The sequence below is a fragment of the Pollicipes pollicipes genome, unplaced genomic scaffold (assembly GCF_011947565.3).
Source record: "Pollicipes pollicipes isolate AB1234 unplaced genomic scaffold, Ppol_2.1 Scaffold_105;HRSCAF=121_pilon_pilon_pilon, whole genome shotgun sequence".
In the NCBI taxonomy this organism is placed as follows: domain Eukaryota; kingdom Metazoa; phylum Arthropoda; class Thecostraca; order Pollicipedomorpha; family Pollicipedidae; genus Pollicipes; species Pollicipes pollicipes.
In genome coordinates, this window is record NW_023595864.1 from 1 (window position 1) to 14,041 (window position 14,041).

Below are 14,041 nucleotides of genomic sequence, written 5' to 3' on the forward strand. Positions count from 1 at the left end.
GTCGAGCGGCGCGTCGACTCACCTTAGCAGAGCTCTCCAGCGGGTTCCAGTACACGGCAATGGCGTTGTGCGCCATCTCGTCAATGCCACCGAACAGGCCTATGCTGTTCTTCGTGTCTGAAACGCAGCCACGTTCTCGCTGACAAAACCGGCCAAAACCGGCACTGGTCCTCGAACGCAGCGCACACCTCAGCGAGCACAACAGGCGCTTGCAATACACAAACGGGAGCATAAAAAGACCCGCCGTTGCCCAAAACCCTCCACCGCGGAGTGGAGGCTGCACTTCGACGACCGCTCGCTGAACGGTCCGGTGCCGCCGTCCGCGCGGGGCGAGTCACCAACGGTCCGGTACGGCGGCCCGCGTGGGGCGAGTCACCGGCCGTCCGGTACGGCGGCCCGCGCGGGGCCGCCGTTCGCGCGGGGCGAGTCACCGGCCGTCCGGTGCCGCAGCCCGCGCGGGGCGAGCCGCCGGCCGTCCGGTGCCGCGGCCCGCGCGGGGCCGCCGTTGCGCGGGGGAGTCACCGGCCGTCCGGTGCCGCAGCCCGCGGGGCGAGCCGCCGGCCGTCCGGTGCCGCGGCCCGCGCGGGCCGTCCGTTCGCGCGGGGCGAGTCACCGGCCGTTCCGTGCCGCAGCCCCGCGGGGCGAGCCGCCGGCCGTCCGGTGCCGCAGCTCGCGCGGGGGTCGCCGACCGTCCGGTGCCGCCGTCCGCTCGGGGTGAGCCACCGGCTGCCCAAGCCGCTGTCCGCCAGCCTGTCGCCCTCATCTCCGACTCCGCGGCGGCCGCTTCATTACGCACGGCGTCACACACCAACTACGAGAGCCCCCGGATATTCCGACAATTAACTTTTTCGCTGTTTTGACGGCGCGCGGCGGCACGGCCGAGCCGGTTTTGCGCGGCGCGCCGCTCGGACGGCGCGTGGCGTGCCGGCGCGAGAAACAGGCGGGCGGCCTCACCGACGTCGAGGATGCGCTGCTTGACACTGTGCTGCCGGCTGTTGCCAAACTGCACGCCTTCAGCTCCTCCTCTGGCGTCTTCTCCTCCCGGAACACCAGTAGCACCACACTCTGTCGAGAGAGCAGACGGGTGAAGTTAGCGGGTGTCCGTGAGCGACCCAGACCGTGCTCTGAGCTGGACGTGTTTCCGGAACAGTGAAGTTCTGATGCACATTGCGAAGCTCAATATCTATTGCAATCTTCAAACGCACTTGCAGTTGCGCCATTTTTGCGGGCCTTTTAATTGGATAGCATTTCTAGGATCTCTAAGCAGCGCTTGTTACGTGCGCCCGTGCCTCTCCATCCCATTACGAAATTTCCAGATGAACGGCAGAAGTTTGTCGCGAAAGTTTTAGTGCCCTCATGCTCAGCACAGCCTGTCCTGCCCTCTGCCTGTCATCTGACCTTACGTGCGGCCGCTGTCACTGGTCTTCCCAGTCGGGGTAAAAGCAGGCGCCCACACGACGTTGGAACCACCTCACACGGGTGGGTGAAGCGAAACGCAGGCCTCGAGCCTGCCGAACTATCAGGGAGGGCGGAGAACAGTTGAAACTTTAATTCAAAAGAAATCCTGAATACGCATACCGTGGCGTTTATTGATACCTTGAACCGGTGCTTGAGGTCGACGTACGTATTCAGCCAGCAAAGGAAATCGCGACGGTGTTCTCAGACTTTGGTCTTCTTCGCGTGGAAACGTGACTAATGATAAAGAGTGAAGAAAAGTGGTGCACAGGGCTATACGGCGATTCGTTCTCTGTGGGTCTCCTGAAGGAGACATTGCATACGAATGAGGAGCCGGAGTCCACCCTCCTCTGCGCCATGCGGGTCTCATACTGAGGGTCTCCTTCAGGAGACCCGCAGTATTCGCGGCCGCTCAGTAACAGTGGGACAAATCGCGGAGTATTTAAATCTGAGCCATTTCGCTCGCCGAGGTCAGGGCCATGGATGTATAATGAACTCCCGGGAGAATGAAGTGGTGCTGTGATGCGAGAGGCAGTGACACGCTCGCCAAGTGCCTGTCAATCGGGTAAGACCCCAGGCGGGTGCCGTTTGGAACACCGCTGGCAGCATCGGTCAGATTTACATCGGAGAACTTCGTTACCGTTTACATGAGCACCTCATCTGAATTTTCGCGTAGTGTTTGCGTCCCGCTGTATTTCTACCTTCACCCCCAATTCACGGGAAGAAGTTGGACTCCATAAATCGACATCGGCGGGTTCTGCAGTTCGCTGCAATTTAGTTCGGATCAGTTCGGTGCATGGTCAGAGCAGGGCGGGTATGCGGCTTTCATTAGTACTCAGGGCCCCCCTGAGCGGTGCGGTGGCGTTCACAGCCCTCAGACGACTCAGCGTCCCGCGGTAGAGTGTCCAGCGGCAGGGACCCGCATCAGAGCGGCCGATGAGCGTCCAGCGGCACGGACCCGCGCAGAGCGTCCCGGCAGGACCCGCGGCAGAGCGTGCCGAGCGGCAGAGCGTCCAGCGGCACGGACCCGCGGCAGAGCGTCCAGCGCAGGACCCGCGGCAGAGCTGCCGAGCGGCCAGAGCGTCACGGCAGGGCCCGCGGCAGAGCGTCCAGCGGCAAGACCCGCGGCAGAGCGTCAGGCAGGGACCCGCGGCAGAGCGTGCCGAGCGGCAGACGTCCAACGGCAGGGACCAGCGGCAGAACGTCCAGTGGCAGGGGCCCGCGGGCAGGGCGTCCAGCGGCAGGGACCCGCGGCAGGGCGTCCAGCGGCAAGGACCCGCGGCAAAGCATCCAGCGGCAGGCAGCCGGAGCTGCCGCCGAGCTGCGGCGGCGACCGTGACGGAGCAGTGAGCCCGAGCTGCGGCGGTGACCGCCTCACGCGACAGTGAGCCCGAGCTGCGACAGTGACCGCCGGACGCGACAGTGAGCCCGAGCTGCGACAGTGACTGCCAGACGGACCGCTGGACCGATGCGGCTTGACATGCCGTGTCGTGACGTCAACAGATTCCCCGGCTCATCGTGACCTCGACTACCGCCGCTCACTCGCTCTCTCTCGACGCTCTCTCTCGGCTCTCTCTCGCGGGAGCATCTGCATTCGCTTTTGGCCGCCCGCGACTCAGTCGCTTCGCAACCACATCGTGTCCGCCACCGCCGCTCTGGTACCGGCGTCCGCCCACCGCTGCTCTGGTACCGGCGTCCGTCAACCACCGATGGTCCGGTACTGGTGTCCGTCAACCACCGCTGGTCTGGTACCGGCGTCCGCCCACCACTGCTCTGGTGCCGGCGTCCGTCAACCACCGCTGGTCTGGTACCGGTGTCCGCCCATCACTGATCTGGTACCCGTGTCCGCCCACCGCTGCTCTGGTACCGGTGTCCGCCAACCGCCGCTCTGGTACCGGTGTCCGCCAACCGCTATTCTGGTGCCGGCGTCCGCCCACCGCTGCTCTGGTACTGGCGTCCGTCAACCACCGATGGTCCGGTACTGGTGTCCGTCAACCACCGCTGGTCTGGTACCGGCGTCCGTCAACCACCGCTGGTCTGGTACCGGCGTCCGTCAACCACCGCTGGGCTGGTGCCGGTGTCCGCCCACCACTGCTCTGGTGCCGGCGTCCGTCAACCACCGCTGGTCTGGTACCGGTGTCCGCCCATCACTGATCTGGTACCCGTGTCCGCCCACCGCTGCTCTGGTACCGGAGTCCGCCCACCGCCGCTCTGGTACCGTGTCCGCCAACCGCTATTCTGGTACCGTGTCCGCCCACCGCCGCTCTGGTACCGGTGTCCGCCAACCGCTATTCTGGTACCCGTGTCCGCCCACCGCCGCTCTGGTACCCGTGTCCGCCCACCGCTGCTCTGGTACCGGTGTACACCCACCGCTGCTCTGGTACCGGTGTCCGCCCACCGCTGCTCTGGTAGCGGTGTCCGCCCACCGCTGCTCTGGTAGCGGTGTACACCCACCGCTGCTCTGGTACCGGTGTCCGCCCACCGCTATTCTGGTACCGGTGTCCGCCCACCGCTGCTCTGGTAGCGGTGTACACCCACCGCCGCTAGCCAAAAGAGCTCCGTCGCTACAGCCGACACCGCCGCCTCCGGCACGCCCACGGTCAGATACAGGGCGTTGCGACGAGGCCACGCGCCGCGTTCGTGGCGCCTTTTTTGCAGTCCACTCGCAATGCGATCGCTCACGTCTGAGTGTCGGATAACGCCGAAGACGGCGTCACGACGGGGCGCGGTATGACGTGATGAGTGATTCTGTGGGATACCAAGGAACAGAGAATCCGGCAGTAAAGGCCACATCACTGTCTTGGTTTCTCCTAGCCCGATAAGTGACTGGCAGCTTCTTTCGTGCACACGCCAGTGGCGTTTTTCTAACTAATGACCGCCAATATTACCAATTCAACGGACTCAATGACTCCTTTTACGTCCTGCATTGGGATATTATAACTTGTGCGCCGGTGGGATAACCACACTGCCTTCAGGTGGTAAGCTGCTTCTTCCCGGCCATCTGTTAACTCACATCCCGTCATCGGACGCCCGGTCAGGTTTCCCGGCGCGTCCGCCGCAAGCGCTCACACCTGTGGTAAGGACATCACAGCAGCCGCCATCAGCGAGGCGGAGCCAACCCCCTCTGTGGCGGCGCCTACCTTGACCGTGGCGTTCTTGAGCGGCTTGTCCGGGTCGGGCACGTACTCCATGGTGACGCCGTAAAACTGGCCCTTGTTGACATACGTCAGGCGGTCGTCCTCCCGCCGCTGGCTCGTCGAGATCGGCGTCTCCAGGAAGAAGCGGAAGCCGTGGCTGGAGAAGCTGGAGCGACAGTTGGCGTGGTCAGGCGGCGCTCGCTGTGTGACGCGGTGTGGGGGAGATGCGGTCATGTCACGGACACCACGGGACCTGCTTACGACGGCGACGACCCGGGCCGCGCCTGCTATGGGAGCAGGGGCGAGCTTACGGCGCAGGACGCCACAGTTGCCCATGGATACATCACGAGAAAGGTTAGGATGGCTAAAGTATCTGCACGTTGCAACTAACTTGACTCAATCTCAAGAGCTTCACCAGTGGGATTTACAACCTGATGTCAATAGATTCAGAAAGATATTAGATGAACTTCACGCACATCGTCAAACGTTTTCATTTAAACAAAACAAAACAAAAACGATTAGACCCCACACGAAAAGGACGTCGATGAAAAATTAATCCTTCAGCTTTCACATGTAGAGTCATTTGATCACAGCTGGAAATATGAAAAATGGTCAGATATTTAATCCCGAAGACAACCGTGCAGAATGCACAATTGGCTACTTACTTCATTCGAGGCAGTGAACAACGGCCATGAACAGCACAAAAGGAGGTTTTAGGCTCTGGAGACATTAACGGTCAAGACGTCCTTTACCCCGCCCACCTGCTACCCACGAGGCTGCGCCCATGCCCACTCACCCACGCACACACCCATGCCTAGTCCGTTGTCTCATCCCTTTGCATTTCTCCAGCACTTTAGTCCTAAACTATACAAGTGCATCAGGGAAGTTTGTAACCACACTTATTTGGCGTAGCCTTAACAGTTGTAAAAAAGTGTGAGTAGAGGAAGATTATAAAACTACAACAGTAACATTGTGTAGTATTGTTTGAAGCATCTACCGGACATTTTGTAAATGTTTGCCCATAACCCATGTTCATAAATTACGGACGGTGTCCCGCAACGATGTCCGTAACTTCCATATGACCTGTACCCAGTCCATCCTGCTGCCCTGGGTACTAATGAGTCTGCTCATCCCGTGAAATCCTCTATTTTACGGGACGATTGATGAGGAAGAGGATATGTGATAGGACCTTACACGCCAATGGGATGCTTCTAAGCGGTGAAGGAGTCATGTGTCACCAAAAAGGAAAGGACTTGCGTCCAGTGACATATGTATAGGAGGGAGTGCCAGACGTATGGGACTGCATGGCTATTTTGCAACGGTGCACGTCCCGCCGCCCCTGGGATGTTTACGACGCTTCATCGCCCAGTCCGGGTGAAATGTCTCCATGCTGTGATTGGTCGGAGCATTAATATCGGGCTTAGAGTGCAGCAGACGGGGTGCGGCGCAGGTGACAGACATAGGGCATCATAACGGACATGCCGCGTTAACGTTCGAGCAGGTGACAGACATAGGGCATCATAACGGACATGCCGCGTTAACGTTCGAGCAGGTGACAGACATAGGGCATCATAACGGACATGCCGCGTTAACGTTCGAGCAGGTGACAGACATAGGGCATCATAACGGACATGCCGCGTTAACGTTCGAGCAGGTGCTGTCACTGGGGTTCTAACGTGGTGTGGCGCCATTACATTCGGGGCGACTACCGGTGCTAATAACCTTGACCTTTACAAAGTGCTGGGGTCAAGGGAGAATTGAAGCATAGCTGACAGACTCAGCTACAAGGGGTAAGATGAAATTGCATTGGATGTTTAAGTGCACGTAATATTATTGTTCATAGACGAAGGAATGAGAGGGAGGCAGTGAATGGCATGGCATCGCACTTGCCACAGCGGATGCATGGACACAATTCACTTCAAAATGCGACTGGTTCTCACCAATTTCACGGGTCGCTCATGCACTCCGCCCGTTGGTAAGAACAGCGCAAAAACACATAGAATTGCAACCGCGTAGCAGTGTGCTGCTGATAGGCGTCAAGCTGCGATACAGGTGCAGGGAGGGCAGGCTATATGGCTCGGTTAACCTTCAAAAACGGAACCTCTGCCTCATACGCTAGTAAAGAATCAGACGCCGTTGGAGCCCGAAATGCATCCGAGCTTTGCAGCCGGCACTACAGCGGCTTTGGACTGAGCTCGCATGTCGCATAGGCGGAGTCAGCGACGCACCGAAGGTCGGCTCGCAGCATACCGATGGCGCCAAACGCAGACTCTCCCCGTGTCTAGTCCAGCACATAATACCTCCTCCACGTAAATTCCTGGGCTCGCCCCTGTCCCGGCACCTTGCAGAGAGCCCCGGTACTGTTGCACGAGCCAGCGGCCCCTGAATGGCCTGCGTGGGCGGGCGAACGTCGGCGGTTGGCCGGCGACCTTTTGTGCCGGCATGAGGTGGCACATCTCGCTGCCGCACATGTGACTGTACTGCACTGCACCTCTAACCGAGGCTAGATAGAGTCCACTGACACTCACGATATTGCACTGCATCTTCGACGGAGGCGAGGCCGATCCCACCGATGCAAAGCGATATTGCACTGCACTTCAGGCGGAGGTGAGCCAGAGGCCACTGACCCTCACGGCGCGATACTGTGCCGCACCTCTGACGTGGGCCAGCCCCAAAGATTTAACGGAATTGCAGTGCACCGCACCTCAACTGAAGGTGAGCCAGATCCTCGACGTTTACCGGAATGTGCTGCACTGCCCCTCTGGAGGGACGATTTTGTGTGTCCGCAGTGGTTCCAGAAATTCTGCACTTTTGACGGGGGCCAATATCCCTGACAAATCTCCGTGAATCTCTTACGGGACTATGCTGCACACCACCTCACGGACGGGGTGTGGCAGATGTCACTCAAGTTTAAGGAATGATACGCGCCTCACTGCATCTCTGACGCGGCGTGGCAAACTCCGATCAAATTCAAGGGACTGTATGTACTGCACTTGATCTCCGACGAGGGGTGGCAGGTCCCACTGACGCGTGACAATGGATTTCATGTTCGCTCTTTCCATGTTCAAAATTGTTCAGTAAGCCACTGCAGCTCTATCACAGACGTGGCAAGTCTCACTGACTCACAAGGAGTATATCACAATACGAGGAAATGGAAGCGTGGTGGATGCTCAGTGTTAACGAGGCTGCGTCTTACCACCTCTAACCATAGTACAGAGTACCGCAGAACCCCCTTCCGCACGCTGACATAGCCGTAAGGAAGACTACATCTTACCACCTCCAACCATAGCACAGAGTACCGCAGATCCCCACTCCGTAAGCTGACATGGCCGTGAAGAGTACTTACAGGAGTACTTACACAGTACACAACAGGCGATTGCCGCACAAGTTCATCAACCGCGACGCGGCGCTGAGAGCGACATCTGCATTGACAAAGTTACACAGGCGGACGTTCACCCTGCCTCCTCCCATCTCACCACGCCGCGACATCCTAGGGACGTACTCACATTTTGGGGATGTGTATTTTGTCGACATCAGCCTGTCGGCCAAAGTCGTGCCAGGGTCGTGACCTGGGAGGGGCTGGCGAGGAGGCGGGTGGCTGGACGGAGGAGGCCGGCGTCCGAGCCGACCAGGGTCGGCTGACCGCACAGATCGGGGCGTACTCGAACCCCGTCGTGCTCTGCAACACAGGCGCCCCGTCATGAGCCCGCCCTAGGACGAGGCATCTAACGTCATGCTGCTGGGCCGAAGTTGGAACACGGAGGCGACAGTGGACTGTGGAGAGAGGCCGAAGTCCGATGCTGACCTGCATTGGGAGAACATACCCGACACTGAGCAGCGCAGGGAATGGAGATACCTGGCACTGGAAACAACACAGGCATGCATGCGCTCAGTTTCAGAATAACGAGGAGCAGCCATAGCTCGACACTGAACTGCAACCTGCGACATGCTAAACAATGACACTGAACAACATGGAGATGCAACACTCAACTCAGAACATCCGACACTTCACTAGACAATACGGGAGCGCAGGACGGCTGATGCTGAGCCAGACAAAAATAGAGGGTGGTTGGCGATGAACAACTGGTTACAGACGCAAGCACTGAAGCATACGACGATAGCAATGTGAAAACATGGGAATAACGACGCACACCGGAATAAAAACACCCCACCTAGGCTCAAATGGAGCATGGGGCAAGCCAGTATACACTGAAACCGCTCTGATGCGCAGACACAGCTGGATGTTAGCAAGAAAAACCCTTAAGCTCTGCGGCTTTTAAGCATTATGAAATTGTTGTACCGAAAAAACCGACCTGCACTATCCTAGTTGCAGTTGAGCAAAGACAGTAATCAAGCCGTGAGATATGTTATGAAAATCGCTCGACGTTTTCCAGCAACACTCACGGTCACCCGTGACAATGAACACTAAATTAGTATTTCTTCAGCAGCGTCCATGCCACAAGAAGCTACGAACGAGCTTTGCTGGAAACGTCCCAGATTTTCATAATACATTCCAATGATTGCTGTACCCTTTCGTGTAGTGAGCAACTCCTGATACACTGAAAGTCGCTTGCTCTCAGTATGAAGCTCAGCCACATCAACTGTGCTGAGACACAGACGTCTGACGCTAAGTCGCCTTGGAACACGAAAGGCGTGACAGGGACACACAGAATTGACGGCACAAAGCTTTTGGCATTGGCTAATGCTTAAGAAGATGGAAATACCGAACGTGGCACGCTAGAATGCAGTCAAAGCGGGAGGGGGGGGGGGCGATAGCTAATCGTGTTTTAAAAATTGCATCGTCTTCCCTCCATTATCACTTGCTGTGCAATAGTAGCGTGCGTCCGTGTCAGCCTACCATTCGTCGACACCAACGCAGGCGGCATAAAGCTCGTGCGTCAGCCTACCACTCATCGGCACCAACGCAGGCGGCAATAGTAGCGGTGCCGCCGTGTCAGCCTGCCATCCATCGGCACCAACCCAGGCGGCAATAGGAGCAGCGTCCGTGTCAGCCTACCACTCATCGGCACCAACGCAGGCGGCAATAGGAGCGTGCCTGTCAGCCTACCACTCATCGGCACCAACCAGGCGGCAATAGGAGCAGCGTCCGTGTCAGCCTACCACTCATCGGCACCAACCCAGGCGGCAATAGGAGCAGCGTCCGTGTCAGCCTACCACTCATCGGCACCAACCCGGCGGCAATAGGAGCAGCGTCGTGCCACCTACCACTCATCGGCACCAACCCAGGCGGCAATAGGAGCAGCGTCGTGCAGCCTACCATCCATCACACCAACCCAGGCGGCTAGTTGTAATCAGCACACTGGGATGTGCTCAGCCAAAGACGCGTTACATGCGCAACGTTTGAAGAAACCGGGATCAGGTTAAATCAGTGTCTCTACTCGCGCTGTGTTTGAGGCGTCGAAAACTCTTTTGAACGCAACGTACACGTAATGAAAGTAGTAGGAAATGCAAGTGCATGTTTATTACAATCTACGTTTTGACACGTGATGCGTGCACATATGGTCTAGGTGATCCTTCACAAGTTAGCTGTCCTCTGAGGAGAATAACTTTGATGTCCCTAAGGGCTCAACTCCCTTATCAATAAATCTGAACCACATGATATTGTACGCATCCAACCATCAAATAGGGTCAATGATCGCGGGCGTATATGCCCGCTGGACACGTATGCCTGGGCCAGGGTAGGGCAGCGCACGTCATCTGGGACAATGCCAGGTCAGGGCAGAACATTGCGAGCGGGGCAACCCGAGGCAGAGCAGGGCAGAGCAGGTCTCCCGTAGGTCAGGCCAGGATCCGTCCGGCAACGACAGCTACTTTTAGGTCGGGCAGAAAAGCCGGGTCTGGGTATTTTTTTTAGAACACTTATTGTTCGTTGTCAAACTTCACAGTTAATACAAACCCCAAGTGAAAATAGCTAAAAGGAAAAGATGATGTCGGCCATGAAAATAAAATTAAAAGGCCAGATGTAAGAAAAATTGCTGTAAGCGTTCCAGAGAATGCGACTCTAAATGCATGTGACAATAAGCTGCCCACATGCTTTTCAATTGTACTTCCATCTTACGTCTAAACCAATTGTAATACTTAATACTAACATTCACCTAGAATCCATCGAGCCTCATCACGTGGTGTGGAACTGAACACCCGGAAGTCGACCGACATAGTTTGGCACTTCGATATCGCAGTCCCGCGCCAAATGAGCTGAAAAGGCCATCGACCTAAATGTGCCGGTGCTGTTGGACATATCTTTTATTCATCTTGTGTTTCGATACGGGGGTCGCTGGGCTCTGCCGGCTCGGCGCTGCCAGAGCCGGGCACATCTGAGCCGCCGCTGGCAGTCGCCGCGGGCTCATTGGCGGAACATGGCGAGCGTTCGAGCCCCATCGCAGGCTGTACTGTTTCGCGGGTAGGCGGAAACTTGACACAGCAGTGCCCGCTGGTTCACATCAAAATCGCTTCATATTTGGGAGGACGGTGGGCACATCCGTCGAGACGTAACAGCTGCGTCAGACCTCGCCCTGTCTGAACTCTGACTCTAATACCGTCCACTGCAGGCTCCCGACATGAACCCCAAATCTCTTTATTACTTGGCCTGGATTGTATTCGTGCGCATGAGGGCATCCCGTCGACCGCCAGACGCCGCGCGCCGCCCTCAGCAGCAATCGGTCAGGTCGGGTCGGAGCGATCGGTCAGGTACTGGCGCCAGTGATCCAGCGATGAGCCCCAGTGCACCCAACTGGAGGGCGTCCGACATGACAGCGTTAAATTTACAAATGGCATAACATATAGTGTCAGGTTTCAGATGTCAGGTGGTCAGACAGTCCCATGCACTGTATCGTAGGTCGCATGTCTGATGCGCACGACTGTGTTGCAGCTTGACTGAAATAGTGTCGGAGACATTCCTATCCGGTCCTGCACCATCTGTCGAGATGTGTACCTCATGCGTGTAATAGGCTTTATTGCGTCGGTTAGTTGAGCATGCGCGTTTGATGTAACAAGCTTCCAGAACATCTCACCTCATCCCGCCCCGAACGCGTTTGTCGAAGATACACACTCAGATCTTTTACACGCGTGCCGACATATGCATAGTATAGGCAAAAACTACACCAGCTCCGCCCCAGCATGGCAGCGCTGCCTGTGTCTCGAGCCGAACAACACCCTTAACCACTTCTGAATGCACCCCGCGGCTGCCGACGGGACGTGCTCCGCGGCCTTATTGGGAATCCGCGCGACCAGTGCTGTTTCTCGAAATGGCGGGTACTGATACAGTCTGCATATGCGGCGAGCGCTGGCAAGGGAAGCCCTCGGCAGGCATGCAGCAGCCAGACAGCTGAAGACAACGAATGTGCATAATTTTCAGTGTCGTCTGCAGGACGCCTAGAGCGAGCGACGACACGGTGCTAGGCACGGCTCACGTCAGGACCGAAGCACAAAGGGCCCTGGGGGCCACGGAACGGGCTTCTACACAGGGAAGGAACTCCTGAAGCTAACGGACGCGTATACTTCCGAGGATTGACGAAAGGACCTTTTGCATCACATGGGCTGCCAGATCCTTGAGCATGACGAGGTAAAACATGTATTACTCCATGTTACTTTTATTCCAAAGTATCCATGAAGGTCCCTGGCTTTTACATGAAAGTTCTTGATGCATTAAGTTTTAAAAAAACACATATTCAGACATCATGCATCATAGCAGCACTGCAGAGATCGCATGGACCACATAATCTGTTCGGTCACCAGGACCCCTCCGGCCAACTTTGCCCTTTGCACAGCTCCTGTCTGCGACACGGAGTGCAAACCAAGAGTGCGGTGGCGGGCGATGGGTGGCAGTTTGCATCACCGAACTCGCGACTTTCCCCTCCCCCCTGTCATGTAGGCCGCGCTGACCGCCCGTCATCTCTTTACTGGTAATGGTGCCTGTCATTGTTCGCGGTAACAGGTCGCACTGTAGCAGGCCTCCAAAGGAAATTCCTTATCTACCGGCTGATGCGTCCCAAGAAACCCGACCCTGTAACATTTCAGCGAAGGAGATGAACAATGCCCCCCCCCCCCGACCCCTCCTCTCAGCTGTGAACAGGACCGCTCCAAACGGAACATCGCTGGTCCGGTCAGTGCGAGGCGCCATCTGCTTCGGAAGCTGTACCGGCTCGTGAGTGACGGTCTTTAGGAGGGACGGTTTGGTGTGACCCCAGGTGACGGGATTGGTGACCCCAGATGACGTCATTGAATCGCCCCTGCGTTCTGATTGACGGCAGAGGTCGATTTAAATAGCTGCCAATCAGCTGACTGTGTAGGCCGGGCCCGGGCGGCATGGCACTGGATTGGGAGCGACGACTCCAGCCCGGAACAGAACGGGGCCCCGGCTGTACGCTACTCACTGGGGCGTGGGACGGGAGAGAGAGAGAGAGAGAGAGAGAGAGAGGAGAGAGAGAGAGAGAGGAGAGAGAGAGAGAGAGAGAGAGAGAGAGAGAGAGAGAGAGAGAGAGAGAGAGAGAGAGAGAGAGGAGAGAGAGAGAGAGAGAGAGAGAGAGGGGGGGGGGGAGAGAGCAACCAGCCGTCAATAGTGTGCAAATAATTGTGTATCAAGATAAACGACGGTTCTCAAAACCACTGCCGACACACAGAGATCGCTGCAGCTGGGAAGAGCGCCGTGACCCTGACGGGGCTGTAAAACTCCACTCCTGGTGTCAGAGTTACTGCAAAAAGATCGCGAGGGCACAAGTTTCCTCAGCGCAACTGGCGTTTGTACACCTTCAAAAAGCTGAGTACCGGGACCACGTGGGGAGCATCTCTAAAGTGCCCACTGTTCAGCTGCTCTGTTTCTTCTCCCACGCTGACTGTCAGTGGAGGCCCTAAGTGTCCGTCACAGCTGACTCCCTATTAACAGCCAGCCGGTCACCTTGCAGTCCATCGTTAAGCCTGACTGTCAGTGGAGGCCCTAAGTGTCCGTCACTGCTGACTCCCTATTAACAGCCAGCCGGTCATCTTGCAGTCCATCGTTAAGCCGCACTCAGCCGTCTCAGCTGCTGAGTACGGTCCGTGCCAAGACACCGCCTTGCCCGTTGGCGAAACAGATGCTGCTGGTGTCATTGGCATGGAGCCAGCGGGACTGCTCGCTCTCTAGATATATGGGATTCTATGGACGTATGTAAATGTTTACTAATATTCAACCCGCTCAGCACAAACATTTATTGGGTGGGATGTCATCAAAGCGGTGAGCAAGACGAGTAGAAGCATGCCAAGAGAGCGCGCTTATAGGCGTGGGCACGGTAGTTGTGCAAAAGCTGAAGAGAGCCAGACTGATGGCTGCGTTGACAGGTCTCCCTGGGAGAGACGAGAGGTGGACAAAAAATGGCGGCGGCCTTCACAACGCTTTATCAGTCTGAAGAAGTGCGCTCGGAAAACATATCCCGCCTGAATGGATGCGTAATCGT

At 57.0% G+C, this 14,041-nt stretch overlaps 1 pseudogene; it reads right to left on the bottom strand.

Moving 5' to 3' along the window:
- Positions 1–22: 22 nt before the first annotated feature.
- Positions 23–14,041, bottom strand: part of LOC119106638 (protein grainyhead-like) — a 32,266-nt pseudogene continuing 18,247 nt past the window's right edge.